The sequence below is a fragment of the Hevea brasiliensis genome, chromosome 10 (genome assembly GCF_030052815.1).
Source record: "Hevea brasiliensis isolate MT/VB/25A 57/8 chromosome 10, ASM3005281v1, whole genome shotgun sequence".
NCBI classification, from domain to species: domain Eukaryota; kingdom Viridiplantae; phylum Streptophyta; class Magnoliopsida; order Malpighiales; family Euphorbiaceae; genus Hevea; species Hevea brasiliensis.
Window position 1 is genome coordinate 71766900 of NC_079502.1, and position 20453 is coordinate 71787352.

Genomic DNA, 20453 nt, shown 5'->3' on the forward strand with positions numbered 1-20453 from the left:
CTGGTCACCAGAACAGTAGGCTGTACAGACTAGCTAAAGTGAGGATGTTACATAAATATGGCAGCAACCTACTCAAATAAAATTGGCAAAGTGTAATACTAAAACTGCCTAGTAAAGGAACCAAAATTCAGAATTGACCTAGTTATGGTCAATTGACCATAACTTGAGTTATACAAATTCAAATGACATGATTCAAAAAGGAAATTAAAGAAGACACAATGAGAAACAATTTCATGAAGAGAAATCTGTTAAATTTGCACTGTTCTTTGATCTAATAGACAGTAAACATTGGCAATGAAATCTGAATAATTACAATAAAATGTAATAAGCTTTAAAATGAAATTGGTAACATATACCAACACTTAGAGACTATAAAATGTGACAAATTGGGAACATTAAAATTGACTCGCTTAGAGTGCATCAAAGGTCAACATTATAGGTTGACTAATAAAATGAATTGAAGGAAATAGTACAAAAAAAATTTAGATATTGGATTTTATTATCAGAAACGATTTAACTAAGTACTAAAACACTTTAAATTGTGTGTTTCAATTGAAAAGGATATTGAAAAGCATAAAGAACATTGAGTCAAGGCCAAGAGGTAGATCATCAAAGGTTTGTGCATAACTAGTTTTTAATTGATTTTGTTCTGAATATTTCATATGATTAAATGACGTTATTTTCCTTATGTATTATGTTTATCAAGTATTGGATTTAATTCAATGATTATTGAAATTGTTATAGTATGTATGAATTTAGCTTTGTGAAATGGTATTTCAACAAGTATTAAGCATTTGTTGTGGATTGAATAAATTATGTTTTGGAAAATTGTGATAGAATATGTTTTGAATTGTGATGGGCACTTTGCATAGAAAAATACAAATTTATGTTTTAAATTGTGATGAGCATAAAAAATTATTGGATATTGAAATTGACTTTGAATCGAATTGTGTTGTGATTTATGCTCACAAAAAGGATAAAGAGATTGATGATATTATTTTGTATCTCACTATAGATGCTTGACTAGGTTATTACCCGTCTCGCTCATTTGCTAAGGAGACAATGGAGTTAGCTTTGTTTTGATTACCATGGTACGTGCACAGGCTTAGATTCTCCTCTTACTAGAGGTTAGATATAAGTTTTTATGTTATGGCCCTTTCGGAAGTTTTATTATTGTGATGTGTACTGTGCACAATGATTCGACCTCCTCGACCATAGGGAGTTAGAATCCGATTCAACCTCCCTGACCATAGGGAGTTAGAATCACCCCGAAGATCGCCTTTGCGAATTAGTCTTGCATAGTTAGTGAGATAAAGAATGATTTTGAATAGTAAAGAATTTCAATTTCAAATGGGATTTATGCATAATTGATTTTGTTGGAATTAATATTTATTTCCATGATTGCTGGAATTAATTTAAATGTCCAGTTGTGATTTGATAAATTGAATTTCTTGCTCAAAGTCATTTTAACTAATGATTTATATTATTGGCAATGAAGATTTTGACTTTTGGAATTTTATTGAATTTTGAGACTTTCAAATTAATTGTTATAATTTTGTCAATGTTTATTGTACTATGTTTTAAATTATAGTTGTGCACCACTGAGTTTACCACTCAGCCATAGCTTTGTATGCTGTCACAGGTGAAAAGAGCATAGAGCAGTTGAGTAAGCTTCTTTGAAGACACACTTAGATCAGCTCCAGGTTTTGATGTATGCATGTAATAATATATGTGTAAATTATTTGAGCAGTTGTATAAAAACTCTTGTAAAAATATTTTGGTATGTAATTAAATGTAAATTATTGTAAATGTAAATTTGAGATTTCATTTACCTTAATAATTTTGTAATATTAAATTTTGAGTCTTGTAATCAATGAAATGTTTCTTTTATGATGAGGTTGGTTTGAAAATGAAATGATTTGATTATTGAGATTGAATTGTGAGATGAAATGAAGTTTATTGGAGTTGTATTTGAGAAAACATATTGGGAGTGTTTTCTTTTTCAGGTTTGAAGAACTGTTTTCTGAAAATACAACCGGCACTATGCCGAAATTTTGAAAAATTTTTATAACACCAGATTTTAATCGATGATTTAAATTTCACGAAAATTGATTTAAAATCCCTTGTAGTATATTTAATGGGTTACCGGTAGGCGAAGTACAGTAATTTATTAGGTGTACTACGGGATCATGTTACATCTTACGGAGGAGTAGGATGTGACACAACTTTACACTTATAACCTAATTTATATACTGCCAACAATTACAACCTCCATAAGAGAATTTACCCTCCCAATTTGGCAATCCTCCTCCTCCTAATACTTCAATATTCATTCTTAGCGCTTCTATATTTTTCTTTTTTGAATCATATCATTTAGATTTGTATAACTCAAGTTATGGTCAATCCTGAATTTTGATTCCCTTACTAGGCAGTTTTAGTATTACACTTTGCCAATTTTATTTGAGTAAGTTGCTGCTATATTTAGGTCTATTACTCTTCATAGGATATGTTACCCTATGTCTTATGGTCACTAAGAATTTTTTTTTGTAATTTTTCAAGTCTTGTAGAGTTACTTATGGTTAAGTTATTGGACTAGACTCAATGGTCTTTTAGTGACAGGATGGTCAACTAGGGCAGTAGCTTTGCCCCAGCATTTGAGCTTCTAACATTCATATGGTGAGGGAGAGGTCTAAAACAAAGTTGAAGGTCTATTTCTTAGCTTTTTAGAATGGTATGGCTCATTTTGTTTGAAGACTTCTAGTGAGAGTTATACTTAAACACTTTGCAGGAGTTAATGGTCATTTGAACCATTTCCAGATTTGGTATGCCAACTTAATCAAGTTAATTGACCTAGTTCTCTAAGTTTCTGGGTTTTGGTCAAAATACCATTATTGTATGCCTGTGTCTTAGTGAAAATTTTGCACTGGTTTCATGTTATTTGGAGTTCTATGGACCAAGTTATAGTCATTTTACTATTGCTGGTCAAGTTGCACTTATATTGCAAAGTTTAGGTCATTTTTAGGCCAAAGTCAATTCGGCCAGTTTTTATAACCCAAACTTTGCAAGCATTTTGACTGGGTTCTGGTCATTTTTGGGCTTTGGTGTCTTCATAAGAGTTGTAGCTCTGTGTCTAAGCTTTCAATGGTATAAAGTTCAGGTCATTTGGACCTGTTTTGAGTGAGTTATGGCCAAAATACTAACTACTATTCATATGGTCAAAATTCTGGGTTTTCATGTCATGCAATTCCAGATTTGGTCATTCTTTTAGGTTACTTCTATGCAGAATTTGGACAAGCTCTCTACATTAAAATTTTTCCTATTTTATGTCTAGTTTCACCTCCAATTGGCCTCATACCAATTAGAGTCACAACTTTACACTTATAACCTAATTTATACACTACCAACAATCACAACCTCCATAAGAGAATTTACACTCCCAATTTGGCAATCCTCCTCCTCCCAATACTTCAATATTCATTCTTGGCACTTCTATATTTATTCAACACAATTTTAGCAAAGTAAATTGGGCAGAATACTCAAATAATATAGGCTCCCATGGCTGCCTAAAATTGGACTGTCCAACAACTCAACAATTCCATTAATTTTCATTACCAATCAACTCATCTCAAGCTAAACATAAACTTTACTTAAGAAAGGAAGTGAATTGGACCCTTACCTCTTTTTGGAGCTTGCTCAAACCTTAACAAAACTCCTTCTTTTTGCTCCCAATATGCTGCCCAAGGTATGAGGATAAAGTTTAATGAAAGAACCTTGAAGATTTCATCGCTTGATCTTGGTGGATGAGAGCTTGAAGCTTTGGCCATCCATGGAGTTTTTGGGAGGATTGGATTCGGCTTGAAGATGAAATGAAGATGAAGAAGTGGCTGAAGTGGGATATGTTTTCCACTTAATCGATATACCAATCCATAGTGCTCCACTAAGGTGGATTAAATATTTAATAATCTAAATTTTCCCTTAATTATAATTATGCCCCAAATTCCTCACTATTTACATTTTATGTCAAATTTTTTATTTTTATGACATTTTCAAAATTTAATACTACTAATTTTTTATGGACATTTAGGTCAAAAGTCAACTCTAGGTATTAATTGACCAAAATGCCCCTCTTCGGGTTGTATTTCGGATTTTTCGGTACTACCGATTAATTTCTTAACCCGTCGATTTCTTTAATTTTCATTTTCTTTGTACTAATTAATTAAATTTTCTTTGATATTTTCTAAGTTAATTATACCTCAATAGATGTTTATTTAAGTCTTAAAAATATTTTCTAGGGTTCCCCACTGTCCAGACCTAGTCAACGATCTTTGCTGTAACTTTCCGGTGCGGTAACCCATCACTATGGTGCCGGCTCATTTAACTTACTTTCATTTCATCTCTTTTATTTTTTTCTTAGTTTTTCTTGTATTTTCTTTTTATTTATTTCATTATTTTATGCCTGTTTATTATCACTGAAGTGTAGTTCCAGACATCCTGACTTGTCCGGACTGACATTAGATCACCGGATTAGTCAAATGTATGGACTACGTAAAGTGAGGGCGTTACAGCTATGGTTTCAGCTCGTTTAACCTAGTTGCATTTCCTTTCTTTTATTTTCTCTTAATTTTTCTTGTATTTTCTTACCATGTATTCTATCATTTTATATCTCCTCACTATCATTTCAGTGTAGTTCTAGACATCCTGACTGTCCGGACAAACATTAATCGTCAAAATAGTAGAATGTATGGTCTACCTATGGTGAGGGTGTTACAATATATCCATAATACAACTTCAAAGGTCAACCAGAATATCTCATCCACTGAAGAGATATGGATTTCTTCATGAAAATGAACAAGAGTTGTTTGTTCATGTGGAAAAAGATCATAATGATGATCCTTTGACCTATGAAGTAGCTATATTAGATATAGCTCTTTAAAATGAATTAAAGCAATGAAATCCGAAATGGATTCCATGTATAAGAACCAAGTTTGGGATCTTATTGACCCCCTTGAAGGTATTGTACCAATAGGGAATAAATGAGTTTTTAAAAAGAAAATTAGTTCTGATGGAAAGGTAGAGACCTATAAAGTAAGGCTATTTATGAAAGGGTTTCGCCAAAGGTAGGGGATCGACTATGAGGAGACCTTCTCGCCTGTTACCATGCTTAAATCAATTAGGATTTTATTGCTATAGCAGCATACAATGACTATGATGTCAAAATAGCCTTTCTCAATGGATATATTAAGGAAGATATATTCATAAAATAACCTAGGGGTTTTGAATCCTAAGATGGTTCCAACGTATGTAAGCTAAAATGATGCATTTATGGGTTAAAGCAAGCTTTAAGGAGTTGGAACATCCATTTTGATGAAGCCATTAAATCCTTTGGTTTTATCAAAAATGAGGATGAGCCTTGTGTATACAAAAAGGTTAGTGGGAGCGCAATCACTTTCTTAGTTTTGTATGTGGATGATATTTTATTAATAGGTAATAATGTCGGTATGCATACTACTATAAAATTATGGTTATCAAATACTTTCTTCATGAAAGACTTAGGAGAAACAACTTATATTCTTGGTGTTCGTATCTATAGAGATAGATCGAAAAAAATAATAGGTTTATCCTAAAGTCTCTACTTAGAAAATGTGTTAAAGAGGTTTAACATGCTTGATTCTAAGAGGAGATTGTTACCAGGAAGGCATGGTATTCATCTTCCCAAGAAAATGTCTCTAGAAACATTTGAGAAAAGAGAGAAAATAGCCAGGATTCTATATGCTTCGACAATTGGAAGTTTAATGTATGCAATATTGTGTACAAGGCCAAATATTGCTTACGCTATTAGTTTGAATAGAAGATTTCAATCCAATCTAAGTTTGGAACACTAGATAGCTGTCAAGAATATCCTTAAGTACTTGAAAAGAATTAAGAATTTATTCTTGATATATGGAGGAGGTGATCTCCAAATAGATGGTTTTACAGATTCTAATTGTCAATCAGAAGTGGATGATAGAATGTATATCTCTGATTTTGTGATCATATGTAATGGAAGAGCAGTGAGTTAGAAGAGTTCCAAATAGTTTTCAACTGCACACTCCACTACAGAGGCCGAATATATTGTTGCATCGGATGCAATAAAGGAAGCTATTTGGATTAAGAAGTTCATAATAGAACTCGGAGTGGTTCCATCAATTGTATCACTAATTGCACTGCATTGTGATAATAATGGTGCAGTCATACAAGCAAAGAAAACTTGGTCTCACTAGAAATCCAAATACATAGAAAGGTGCTATCATATTATTATAGAAATAGTTGGGAGATAATTCGACTGATCCCTTCACCAAGGCCATGGCACAAAACTAGCTAGACCAACTTCTTAAGAAGATGGGTTTTAGATTTTGTAATGAATGGCTCTAGTGCAAGTGAGAGATTTGTTAGTGATATGCCCTAGAGCATATCATTGTATTGTGTCATGTAAATATTTATTCCCATTTAATGGCAATTATTCTTTTCATTTATATTTAAATGTTTTGAATTTAATTGAAAAGGCCTTTTAATATCTTGTTAGATGTTCTATTCTTAAGTTGTTAAGAATATGAGTGATAGAAAATTCTAATACAAGTATTATAAATTCAGTTCACAATCTAGGATACTTCATTGGGCATGACTTATCCAGAAAGATTGTCACTTTTGTTTGTTTCATAGATTAGCATTAGATACTAATGGGATGGAATGGCAAGTCTCATGCCTATGACAAATATGGTGGGCACTTATATGATAAATAGGCTAAACCAGTGACATAAGATGACTTGCACATGGAGTTTTCTCTTGTCAATACTAAGTCATCTAGATCATAATAGTGCATATAATCCCTTGACCTGAGATAACACAATTATCTTCTATATAGGTAGTTTGAGTTTGATACTGCTTTCATACTTATACTAAGTATGAGTATATGGGCATGAGTTAGCTCTAACTAGTTATATATAGAGATAGGTGTTAGTCAAGATGGGATCCGTTACCCTAAGTAAATAGGGATAAAATCCTATGTTCATTTAAATGTTCTTGATGATTTAACTGTAACGCCCTCATATTAGGTAGTTCCGTACATTCTAATGTTCCGTTGACCAATGTCTATTCTGTCACACCTTACCCCCTCTGTAAGGCATAACATGATCCCGTAGAATACCTAATGAATTACCGAACTTCACCTATCGATAACTCATTAAGTACACCACAAGGGATTTTAAAACCATTTCCTTACTTTTCTAGGAGTGGTTAGCATTTTTGGTAGAAATTAAAAACATTTAATTGAAGTTTCAAAACTAATTAAAATTTTTATCCATTTTTATTTCTCCGCAAATTTTGAAAAATTTCGGCAGAATGCCGTCTATAATTGGGAAAATCAGTTCTTCAAAACCTGTGAAAACACTAACAATAATTTCATTTCACAACCCCAACCTCCAATAATATTCCAAAACAATATAGTCAACCATAATTTATGTCACACACTACCCCTCTGTAAGGCATGACATGATCCCGTAGTATACCTAATGAATTACCAACTTCATTTACTAATAACCCATTAAATACACTACAAGGAATTTTAAAACTTTTCTTACTTCTTTGTACAGTGGTGAGCACTATTTAGAGGTGTTAAAAGCTTTTTTGAACTGAAGTGAAACAGCTAACACATTTGAATTATTAGAAATTTCTGTAAAAATTTTGGCGGAGTGCCATCTGTAGTTTGAATAAAGCAGTTCTTCAAAAACCTGTAAAAAGCACTTCAAATATATTTCTCAATCTCAAACTCCAACATTTAATCAACACAATATGTTTCTCAACTCAAAACCACAATAATTTTTCAATATTTCCAAAGGCTGAGATAAAAGAAATATAATACAATTTTTTTCAAGCCAAAATAATTCACAATTTATTTTTACAACTTCAATGTACAATTTTAATTTACAACTGCTCAAAACCTAGAACACTATATATATACAGTGATCATACAATATAATACAAAATGCAAAATATGGTATACTCAATATACCCGATGATCTCTCTCTAAAGCACTAGCAGACTAGTCTACTGCCCTGTCAGTCTGTCTACCTGCGACAACAATGAAAAGCTATCGCTGAGTAAAATTTACTCATTGGTGCACAATAACAATTTGGAATGCGATATATAAATCTTTTATTGACAATTCACAAATCAAATGATTCACAATTCCATTTCACAATTTACAAAGTTCATATAACACAAATTTGATCAAATAACTGAGTAACATAGTTTGGCCAATCAATAACACAATTTGATCAAATAACTGAAAAATACAGTTTTGCCAATCAATAACACAATTTGATCAAATAACTGAATAACACAGTTTTGCAAATCAATAACACAATTTGAACAAATAACTGAATAACACAGTTTTACCAATCAATAACACAATTTAGGCCATGTCACAATTTTTCCACACATGTTGTGCTGTACACCACGACAAGACACACTCACCCCAATAATCGAAATCAATGAGGGAGGAAACTAGAAAATAAGAAATCAAAATTATTGTGCACAAACACAATTTAAAATATAATATGGAAATAATCATAATTTATTTCAATTGAAAAATTCAAAAGAAATAACTATTGTGCACAAACACAATTTAAAACAATAACATACAAATAATCATAATTTATTTCAATTGAAAAATTGAAAAGAAATAACTATTGTGTACAAACACAATTTAAAATAATAACATACAAATAATCATAATTTATTTCAATTGAAAAATTCAAAAGAAATAACTATTGTGCACAAACCTCTGATAACTGTCTCTTGCCTCTGACTCAGTGTTTCCTTCCCTTTCCCTGAGTCTTTGCTAACTGAGAAACATAATTTGAAGTGTTTCAGTACTCATTTAAACTGTCTCTAAGAATAAGGTTCAATAATTAATTTATCCAATTCTATTATTTCCTTAGTCAACCTAAGATGTCGACCCTCGATGCAGTCTAGGTGAATTAGGTTTCAATGTTACCAATATGTCATATTTTATAGCCTTTTAGTGTTGGTACATGTTACCCGATTCATTTCCATGTATAGTGCACTTTCGTGCAATTTGTCGGATTCCGGTATACTAATTTGACCTAACTGGATGACCTAGTTCCCTCGGTTTTTGAGTTTCGGTCAAAACTACAAACTTGTAGATCTATGTCTTATTGCACGCGGGGCAAAATTTCAGGTCATTCTGTGTTTACTAGGCCAAGTTATGGTAATTTTGCTGTTGCTTATCAAAGTGCATCAAAATTGGTCACTTTAGGTCATATTAGGTCATTTAGGTTCGGCCAGTTTTTGGACCCGAAATTGTGCAAGCTATTTGACTTGCTTATGATCATTTCTAGGCTTTGGTGTCTTCATAAGACTTGTAGATATATGTCTCAGTTATTCATGGTAAAATGTTCAGGTCAATTGGACCTGTTTTGAGTGAGTTATGGCCAAAACAGTAACTGCTGCCCAAATGGTCAATTTTCAGGCCTTAAATGCACTAATCCGGATTTGGTCATTTTTCAAGTTACCTTCCAAGCAGAATTTTGGCAAGCTTCCTTCATGAAAGTTGGCACTTTTTGTGCCTAGTTTCACCTCCAATTGGTCTCATACCAATTGGAGCTACACACTTAAGGTTCTAGGCCAAATTACACACTGCCCTATTGCACATTGTCCATCACTCAATCAAAGGACACATTTAACATTACCAAGTTACACATTCATGCCATTTATGTTTTGTACCATAACCTAAACACATTTCACAACACATTTTTGGTCACTTTGGCAGCTTATAACCACACTCAATATGCACCTTATAGTATAGAATTTACCAAGTCTAATTTACTCACAATTTAACTACATAATATGGCTCATTTGCATGTCCACATTCAAACCCTTATACACATACACAAGCTGCCACAACAAGTACCAGAACTCAACCATACAACTCCATAAACCAAACTATGAAATAACATTTTTTTGGTTCACAATTCAAGCTGCCAATTTGTACCTCACTTTGAATAAAGTTCCAAGCTTCCAAATTCAAGTATACATTCACATATACTTAGTATACATCACCCAATTTATTCCTACACATATAAACACTTAATCAACCCTTTAATCTACCATTTACAAGGAAGAATAAACTGCCCTTAAGGAGTTTCCATGGCTGCCAAAAATAAACATCTCCCTTAATACATCAATCTCCAAAAATCTCTCCACAATTCAAGTACCCATAACATCCTCACAAACTTTAATGAAGCAATAATAAAAAACACATACTTACCACTTTGGAAACTCTTCAAAACTTCTCCAAAACTTGGTCTTCTTGTTGCCTATCTATTGCCCAAGGTGTATGGACAACTTTTAATGAAGGGAAGTGCCAAGAAACAAGCTTGGATCAAGCTTGCATGGAGCTTTCAAGTGGACGGCAATGGTGGATTCCCTCAAGACACTTTCGGCTGGTTCTTTGGGAGCTTGAGGAAGAAGATGAAATCTGTCCAAAATGATGAGCAAGTGGTCTACTTTGATGAGTGAGTGGAGCACTAAGTTATGTTTAATGTTTATTTATTCAAAAGTTTCATTTTCCCACATATAACTCTCCATTTTTGCTATTTACATTAGGTACCACTAATTTATTTTTTCATGACATTTTCCAACTGTAATATCATTTATTTTTAATGGACATTTAGGTCAAAAGACAACTCGGGGTGTCAAATGACCACAATTGTAACATCCTTATTTTAGCTAGTCTGTACAGTTTACTGTTCTGGTGACCAATGTCGATCCGGATAGCTAGAACGTTCAGAAAAATATTTAAACTAAAGTGAGGAAAAATTATAAAATAATTTTTGGGACTCCAGAAAAGGGTCATTGAGGTTCTTATGGCATTAGAATGCCAAGAAAATACATAAAAAAATTTTTCAATCGGTAAAGACAATTTTGGCCCGTTAAGCCAAACGGAAGTCATTTTGATCATTTCGTCTTCAGAGATGATTTTTGGGCCAACTTGTCCAGTTAAATAAATAATTTATATAACATAAAATATAATTAAATGTTATTAAAAATTTAATTGAAATTAATTGGACAAGAAAATGATGGAAAAATGAAAGAAATTGAAATTATGACATCATAAGGATGTCATTAAAAGTCTCCAACCCAATCAAGTGTTGACACATGTGACAAAGGTATATAAAAGAGACTAAATGGACGGAAAGTGAAGAAGAAAAAATCAGACCTCCTCTTTCTTCTTCTCCTTGACGTAAAACCTCCACCATTGCCCTCCACAACCAAGCTTTACCCAAGCTTGATTTCTTGGGTTTCTATCCATTAAAACTTAAATTTCTGAACACAAAAACTTGCTCTTACACCTTGGTGATTCTTTTGGGAGCAAAAGGAAGAGGAAAATAAGAGCTTTAACAAGTGGAAAAATCTCACTCCTTTGAGGTTAGTGACCCAACCATGAATTTTTCTTTAAATTCATGTTAAGAACTTTGAATATGTGTAAATTGCAAAGAAAAAATTGTTGAATACCATTGGGATGGATGTAACACCCCTAAGTTCGGTAGTGCGTTCTACTGTTCCAGTGACCAGTGTTGTCCGGACAGCTAGGATGCCTAGAACTACACTTCGTTATGATTGAGGAGACATAAAATAATGAAATACAAGAAAAGAGAATATATGAAAAACAAAGGAAAAATAATAGCAAAGAAATGTAACCAAGTTAAGCGAGCCGAGAACCCTAGCGATGGGTGACCGCACCGAGAAGTCACGGCGTGGACCGTTGACTAGCCCTGGACCACGGGGAACCCTGAAAAATATTTTTAGGACTTAAATATACCCCTATGGAAGTATAAATATCATTAGAAATATCAAAGAAAAATTAATTAATTAGTACAAAGAAAAGTGAGAAATCGAAAAACGGACAAAACCCGGTGTTACCGAAAAATCGGGAAAGCAACCTGAACAGGGGCATTGTGGTCATTTGACACCATGAGTTGTCTTTTGACCTAAATGTCCATCAAAAATAAATAATATTACACTTAGAAAATATAATGAAAAATTAATTTAGGGGTACCTAATGTAAATACTAAAAATGGAGGGTAAATTGACTAATTATCACATTTAAACTTATTAAATTATTATCCTAGCATGAGTGGAGCACTATGGGATTATATAAAGCACCAAATGGACAGAATTTATCACCAAAACACTTCATCTTCAACCTCACACACCCATGGCGGAATTGGAGCTCCCAAGCTTTCTCCATGGCCGTCCCACATGCAAGCCCTAATCTACCATGATTAAGCCATCATTTCTTCAAGAGTCCTTCATTAAGCTTGTTCTACACATCATGGGTAAAATGTAGGAAGCAAGAAAGAGGAGTTTTGGTGAAGTTTAATCAAGCCCAAGTTGAGGTTAGTGCTTAATCTTTCCAATTTCTTTCACTAATCCTTGTGTTGAGCTTTGGGTAAGTTGATTTATGAAGAAAATTTTTGAGGTTTGATGTTGAATGGGAATGTGTACTTTTGGTAGCCATGGAAACACCTTGAAGGCAGTTTATTTGTGCTTGTAAATGGTGAATTAAATGATTGATTAAATGTATATTGTGTAGGAAATTGTTTGGGTGATGTATACTTAGTATATGTAAGTGTGAAATGAAATTTAAAGCTTAGAAATTAATGGAATGTAAATGTACCATTGTGGCAGTTTGTTAACTCTTGAGGAATGCTGGAATTCATGCTTGGTTTATGAAATAATGGTGTTGAATTGTGATAGTGGTTATGGCAATTTGAGTGCATGTATAATGGTGTGAAGTGGGACATGTAAATGAGCATGAATTGGTGATTGAATTATTGTAAATTGAGTTGGACAAATTCTGCACTTATTGGTGCACATTGAATGTAATTGTAAGCTGCCAAAATGACCTATAATATGTTGTGAATTATGTTTAGGTTATGGTATAACCAGAATGGGCTTGAATGTTGAGTTTGGTAAGTGTTAGGAGTGATATTTGATGAGTAATAAAGGAAGTGCAATAGGGCAGTGTGCATTTTGGCCTAGAACCTTAAGTGTGTGGCTCCAATTGGTATGAGACCAATTGGAGGTGAAACTAGGCACAAAATGTGCCAACTTTCATGAAGGAAGCTTGCCAAAATTCTGCTTGCAAGCTAGCTTGAAAAATGACCAAATCCGGATTAAGTGCAATTGAGGCCTGAAAATTGACCATTTGGGCAGCAGTTAGTGTTTAGGCCATAACTCACTCAAAACAGGTCCAATTGACCTGAAAGTTTAACCATGAATAGCTAAGACCCATATCTACAAGTCTTATGAAGACACCAAAGGCCAGAAATGACCATAAGCAAGTCAAACAGCTTGCACAAGTTCAGGTCCAAAAACTAGCCGAACCAAAATTGACCTAAAATGACCTAAAGTGACCAATTTTGATGCACTTTGACCAACAATAGTAAAATGACCATAGCTTGGTCTACATAACTCAGAATGACCTGAAATTTTGCCCCGCGTGCAACAAGACATAGATCTACAAGTTTTTAGTTTTGACCGAAACCCGAAAACCGAGGGAACTAGGTTATCCGGCTAGGTCAAACTAGTATCCCAGAATCCAACAAATTGCAAGAAAATGCAAGATACATGGAAATGAATTTGGTAACATGTACCAACCCTAAAGACTATCGAATCTGACATATTGGTAACCTTAAAACCTAATTTACCTAGAATGCATCGAGGGTCGATATATTAGGTTGATTAAGCAAATAATAGCATTCAGTGAATTACTTATCAAGCATTATCGTTAGAGACAGTTTAATTAAGTACTGAAACACTTCAAATTATGTTTCTCAGTTAGCAAAGACTCAGAGAAAGGGAAGGAAACACTGAGTCAAGACCAGGAGACAGTTATCAGAGGTTTGTGCACAATAGTTATTTCTTTTGAATTTTTCAATTAAAATAAATTATGACTATTTGTATATTATTATTTTCAATTATGGAAATGTGTTTGAATGGATACTTATTGCTTGAAAAGCATTGTAAATAGTTTGAAACTGTGGAAAAATTGATTTAGTGTGATTTGTGAAAATTTGAAGTTAATTATGAATTGTGTTGCCATTTTGTGAATGAATTTATGACTTTAGAAATTTATTGGATTCTCACGAATCATTTGAATAAAATGTTTGGAATTGATTTTGTGTTCACACTTAGCATGACAGTATCATATCATTCCTTCTCCATTTATGGGGTTGTGATCGTTTATTTTCCTTCTCCATTTATGGAGTCGTGATCATTTATTTTTCTCCCTCTCTGGTTTACCAATTGAGGTGATCGGATGAGTAATCATTATATAGGTAGCTCCCTTCCTCATTGATTTCGATTAGTGGGGTTGTGATTGCTTTGTCGTGGTGTACAACGCGGCATTGATCGGAAATTTTATGTCATGGCTTAAGTTGTGAAAGAATTGGCAACACTGTATTCTTAAATTATTCGACTAAATTGTGTTATTATGAGCTTTGATAATTTGTGAAATGGAGTTTAAATTCTTATTGACATTCACTGTCTTTTGAATTTAACTACGTTTTGATTACTGAGATTTATTGTGATATTGTGTTAAATTCCTTATGACATTCATTGTCTTGAATTTAACTATGGTTTTACGTATCCATCATTTATATGATTTATGAACTGTGATTTAAAGTTGTATTTGGTTAATGTTGTGCACCACTGAGACATTGTCTCAGCGATAGCTTCTCATTCTTTATCGCAGTAGAAAGATTGATGAGGCAAGAGTTAGTGCTAGTACATTCAGCGAGAAATTATCGGGTATATTGAGTATACCACATTTTGCATTTTGTACTGTAATGTATGTTCACTGTATGTATATATTGTTCTTGGTTTTGAGCAGTTGTAAATTCAAATTGTACATTGAAGTTGTAAAATAATTATGAGTTATTTTGGCTTGTAAAAATTGTATTATATTTCTTGTATCTCAGTCTTTGAAAAATCACTGTGGATTTGAGTTGAGAAAAATGTTGGAGTTGAGATTTGGAAATATATTGAAGTGCTTTTTACAGGTTTTTTGAAGAACTGTTTTATCCAAAATACAGATGGCACTTTGCCAAAAATTTTTACAGAAATTCCAAATAATTCAAATGTGTTAGTTCTATCACTTCAATTCAAAAAAGGTTTTTAACACCTGTAAATAGTGCTCACTACTGTAAAAGAAGTAAGAAAAGTTTTTAAAATCCCTTGTAATGTATTTAATGGGTTATCAGTTGACGGAGTTGGTAATTCATTAGGTATACTACGGGATCATGTTATGCCTTACAGAGGGGTAGGGTGTGACAATGGAAACCCTAGATTTTTGGTAGCCATGGTTAGGGTTTGATTGTGTTGAGTTTAATGAAATTAAAAGACTATCATGGCTGCCCATAATATGTATTTACTAAGTGGATTGAAGAAATGCAATGAAAATGCATAAAGGGTAATGTGTGAGTTAGGGTTTGGGGTGGAAAAATGGGATTTTGACCATGTGATGATGAAAATAGGTTTTAATGGTCAATTAGTGACCATTTAGTTCTGTTTAAATTAAAAATGAAGTGTGTTGAGTGATGGGATTCGGTTTGGTGTGGCTGCCATGAAAGTGACTTGTAGAATGGACTGACCTGCAGAGTTGGACTTGAGTCCAGCAGGTTTGGGCAGCCATAACTTAAATTGTAGAGGTTCAATTGGTGCAAGGCCAATTGGACATGAAACTAGACACATAATGGCACAACTTTGGTGAAGAAATCATGCCCATAAAACCAAACCAAGTGGACCAAAAGCTTGCCTTAATCCGGGTGACCTGCAGTCTGTTTCTACAGAATGACCAATTGTTCATTTGGCCATAACTCAATGTAGAAAGGGAATTGACCTGAAATTTTACCAGTAACAAGCTGAGATACAGACCAACAACTTTCTGCAGGAACCTAACCCAAATTATGACCAGAACCTATCCAACAAGTGAGTTGCAATCACTGTTCACTGCACTATAGATATGGTCAGTTCAGAAAAATTTCAATCCGGCCAGATGTGGTTTTTGGACCATTACTGGAGCTACAAAACTCCAAATAAAGTGATTCAAAAAAGGAAATTCAACTAGACAAAATAAGGAACAACTTTCATGTCGGTCATTTTGCCAAATTCCCATTGCAAAATTAGCCAATGGAACAGTAAAAATAAGGTATGAAAACTGAAAACTCTGCTCAATTAATATTAAGCTTAGAAATGGTTTTGGCAACCAAAACCAACAAGTTTAAAATGCAAAATGTGGTATGTTGGTGATATTAGAACCAACGTACCTATTGCCTATGCAAAAGTCAACATTTTGGTTGACTAATGAAGTGAATAGTAACACCAAAACTTGAAATTCATAAATTGTGAAACTTAAAAGTGTAAAATGCCCTAGTATACCTAAAGAGATTGGTTTGGATAGCTTGGCATGTCAATAGGGTTCTGTTAGCAGTACTGCATATGGCTTCATTCCATTCTGTGTTTCATGGCTCCTATACCATTCATTGAATTAATAGCCTTTTGTTATGTTATTTGAGTTGATATACTTGGGTTTTAACCCTGATCATTATTACAGCTTATTAGCTGTTCTGTTGCACACCAGGAGACACAATGTGACCGATGGTGTGATGGTCCGAGGTACTTAGTACCCAGTGCCAGTTTACCCATTTATCCAGTCCAGTCAACTAGTTAATTAATTTTTCGGTAACATCGGGTTTTGTCCGTTTTTCGATTTCTCACTTTCCTTTGTACTAATTAATTAATTTTTCTTTGATATTTCTAATACTATTTTCACTTCAATAGACATTTATTTAAGTCCTAAAAATATTTTTCAGGGTTCCCCGTGGTTCAGGGCTAGTAAACGGTCCACGTCGCGACTTCCCGGTGCGGTCACCCATCGCTAGGGTTCTCGGCTCGTTTAACTTGGTTACATTTCATTGCTATTATTTTTCCTTTGTTTTTCTTGTATTTTCTTTTCTTGTATTTCATTATTTTATGTCTCCTCACTCATATCTGAGTGTAGTTCTAGGCATCCTAGCTGTCCGGACAACACTGGTCATAGGAATAGTAGAATGCACTACCGAACATAGGGGTGTTACAATTCTCCCCCCCTTAAAATAAATTTCATCCGCGAAATTTTAGCCAATAGCCATCTTACAATAGTCATATGTTTATTTTCTCCTTTCTACATGATCGTATAATCTTCTTTCCCTCGAATTTGTATAAGACTTTTAACCATCTAATACAACATTTAATTTGTTTGTATAACACCAATCTTCTCTTACTATTGTGCTGTCTAATATTTCGGTTCATGTTCCTTCTTGAACGACCCTTAAGGTCATGTTAGAATGATTTATCTAGTCATTGGTCCTCTGACCATTCTAGTTAATAGTCTTCCTCACATTCATAACATTTCTTTGTTATATCTAAACCAACTGTTCAAATTTTTACTTCCATAATTCTTTTTATCTATTAATATTCTATAACTTACTTCCTTTTGTACTAAACTATAACCTTTCAATTTTCTAACTTTTGAGTTTTAAATCCCTAAGTAGGATTTTCAAACTTATTTCTAACAATTAAATTCTGTCTTGACATAACTATACAAAAACAGATGCCGTTGGCAACTATTCTCATCTTGGTGTACTATTGAGTGGTACGTAGCTCTACACAATAATCTCAAGTCAATACTATAATCTACAGCTTACAGTATAAACATCAAGAACATTGCATAGTTACTACGATACATCCCAATAGATCAAATTTTTCCTATATTTTATCCTTTTTGAATTTACTGATATTCGAATCTTATTCTGATTACAATATCCATTAACAATTACTAACAGTAACATCCTTGCCCTCATCTAGATCAATTCTATTACTGTAACTTACTTTTACATCCTCTTGCCTTACATTAAGTAGGCTTGCCATTTAGGTTTATAATTTATGGTGTGTTAGAAAATACTTGTCGCCGATAAACTCTTTCAAAACTAATTTTCACTTATTATCACAATCCTTATCTTAAATGACTAATCACTAATGCATCAAAATTTATTCCCCTGTAAAGGAATAACAATAGAACATATAATTCTAACACTAACATAAAAGTATGCAGATTCTAGGTCAAACAATACATAAACGAAGAGTGCCATCCTTCTTTTTAACAAACAATACTGGCGCTCCCCATGGTGACACACTAGGGCGAATGAAGCCCTTTTCAAGTAATTCTTGCAACTGTATCTTCAACTCCTTCAACTCTGCTGGTGCCATTTTATATGGTGTTATGGAGATTGGATCCACACCAGGCATAACATTAATTTCAAACTGCACCTCTCTTTCTGGAGGTATTCCAACACATCTGGAAAGTCATTTACTGTAGGGATGTCCCTCAATGCTGGACTCCCTACTTGGGTGTCTACCACATGTGCCAAGTATGCTTCACACTCCTTTCTGATCATTTTTCTGGCTAGTGCAGCCGAAATGATGTTTGATGATAATAGCTGCCTCTCCCCATATATTACCACATCACTATACTGAGGGAGACCAAAAGTGACTGTCTTCAACCTATAGTCAATCATGGCGTGATGCCTGGCTAACCAATCCATGCCCAAGATGATATCATAATCTTTGAAGGGCATTTCAATGAGATCAAATAGAAAAGTGTGTCCTTAGATCACCAAAGGATAATCCCTATACATTCTATTAACCCTGACCTCTTGTCCTAACGGACTGGTTATTAGCACCTCAAAGTTCATTTTTTTGTATACGGAATAGCAATGCAATCAATGATGCTAGCACTCACATAAGAATGGGTAGAACCCGGATCAAATAACACAAACACATCTTGATTAAAAGTTGAGAAGGTACCAGCCATAACATCAGATGTCTCAGCTTCTTCTCTCTGTCTCATTGTGTAGACTTTGACTGGAGCACTGTCTTGCTCTGATTGTTTCACTGTGCCTTGGCTGCCTGCTGGGTTACCTCTACCCCTGCCTCTACCTCTGCTGGGTGGCTGTGAACCTCTGGTGATAGGGCTCTGAACTAACCCTTTAGCAGTAGTAGGAGGTGGTCCAACTCTACGGGCACTGGTGCAGTCCTTGGCAAAGTGTCCTATGCCTCCACAGTTATAACAGGCTCCTATGGCCTTGTATCATAACCCACCATGATTTTTACCACAAGTTTCACATTGGCAGGGAGGGTAGGAACTTCTAGTTGTTCGACTACTGGACCTTGGTGGTCTCTGCCTTGATGATCCACCTTTGTTATATCCCTGAGCTCGGGGCTCCTCAAATTCTTTTCTCTTCCTCAAATTACTGCTTGAGCTCTGACCCATAGGTTTCTCCCTCTTCTCTATTTCATGTTGCCCTTGTGGGGGTTGGGTCTGTACTTGGGCTTGGGCTGACAGATTATCAGCCATTTGTTAAAAGAAAGTGGCCATTTGCTGGGCCATTTGGGCAGTAATTTGTACCGGTAAAACTAGTACAGTCGGCCCTTCGACACTTTATGGAGCTGGGGCCTCAACTTGTACCTCAACCTCTATCGATTGATCGACTAAACGATCACCCTCTTCCATAGTCAATTCGAGGATCTTAGACCTCCCGAACAAAAAACACAAGGAGATTTTCTCCCGTTAGTGCATATTTATAATGTAATGTATTGTATGTATCAAATAATGACATTGAGCAGTTGTACTATGTAGAAAGAATATTCAAATTATAGGTGAAAACAAAATTTAAAAACTAGGCTCTGATACCACTAAAACATGTTATACCCTACCCCTCTGTAAGGCATGACATTATCCCGTAGTATGCCTAATGAATTACCAACTTCGTCTACTAATAACCCATTAAATATACTACAAAGGATTTTAGAACTTTTCTTACTTCTTTTTACAGTGGTGAGCACTATTTACAGGTGTTAAAAACTTTTTTGAACTGAAGTGAAACAGCTAACACATTTGAATTATTAGTAATTTCGGTAAAAATTTTGGCGGAGTGCCATCTGTATTTTGAATAAAGCAGTTCTTCAAAAACCTGTAAAAGCACTTTAAATATATTTCTCAATCTCAAACTCCAACATTTAATCAACATAATATGTTTCTCAACTCAAAACCACAATAATTTTTCAATATTTCCAAAGGCTGAGATAAAAGAAATATAATACAATTTTTTTCAAGCCAAAATAATTCACAATTTATTTTTACAACTTCAATGTACAATTTTAATTTACAACTGCTCAAAACCTAGAACACTATATATATATAGTGATCATACATTATAATACAAAATGCAAAATATGGTATACTCAATATACCTGATGATCTATCTCTGAAGCACTAGCAGCCTAGTCTG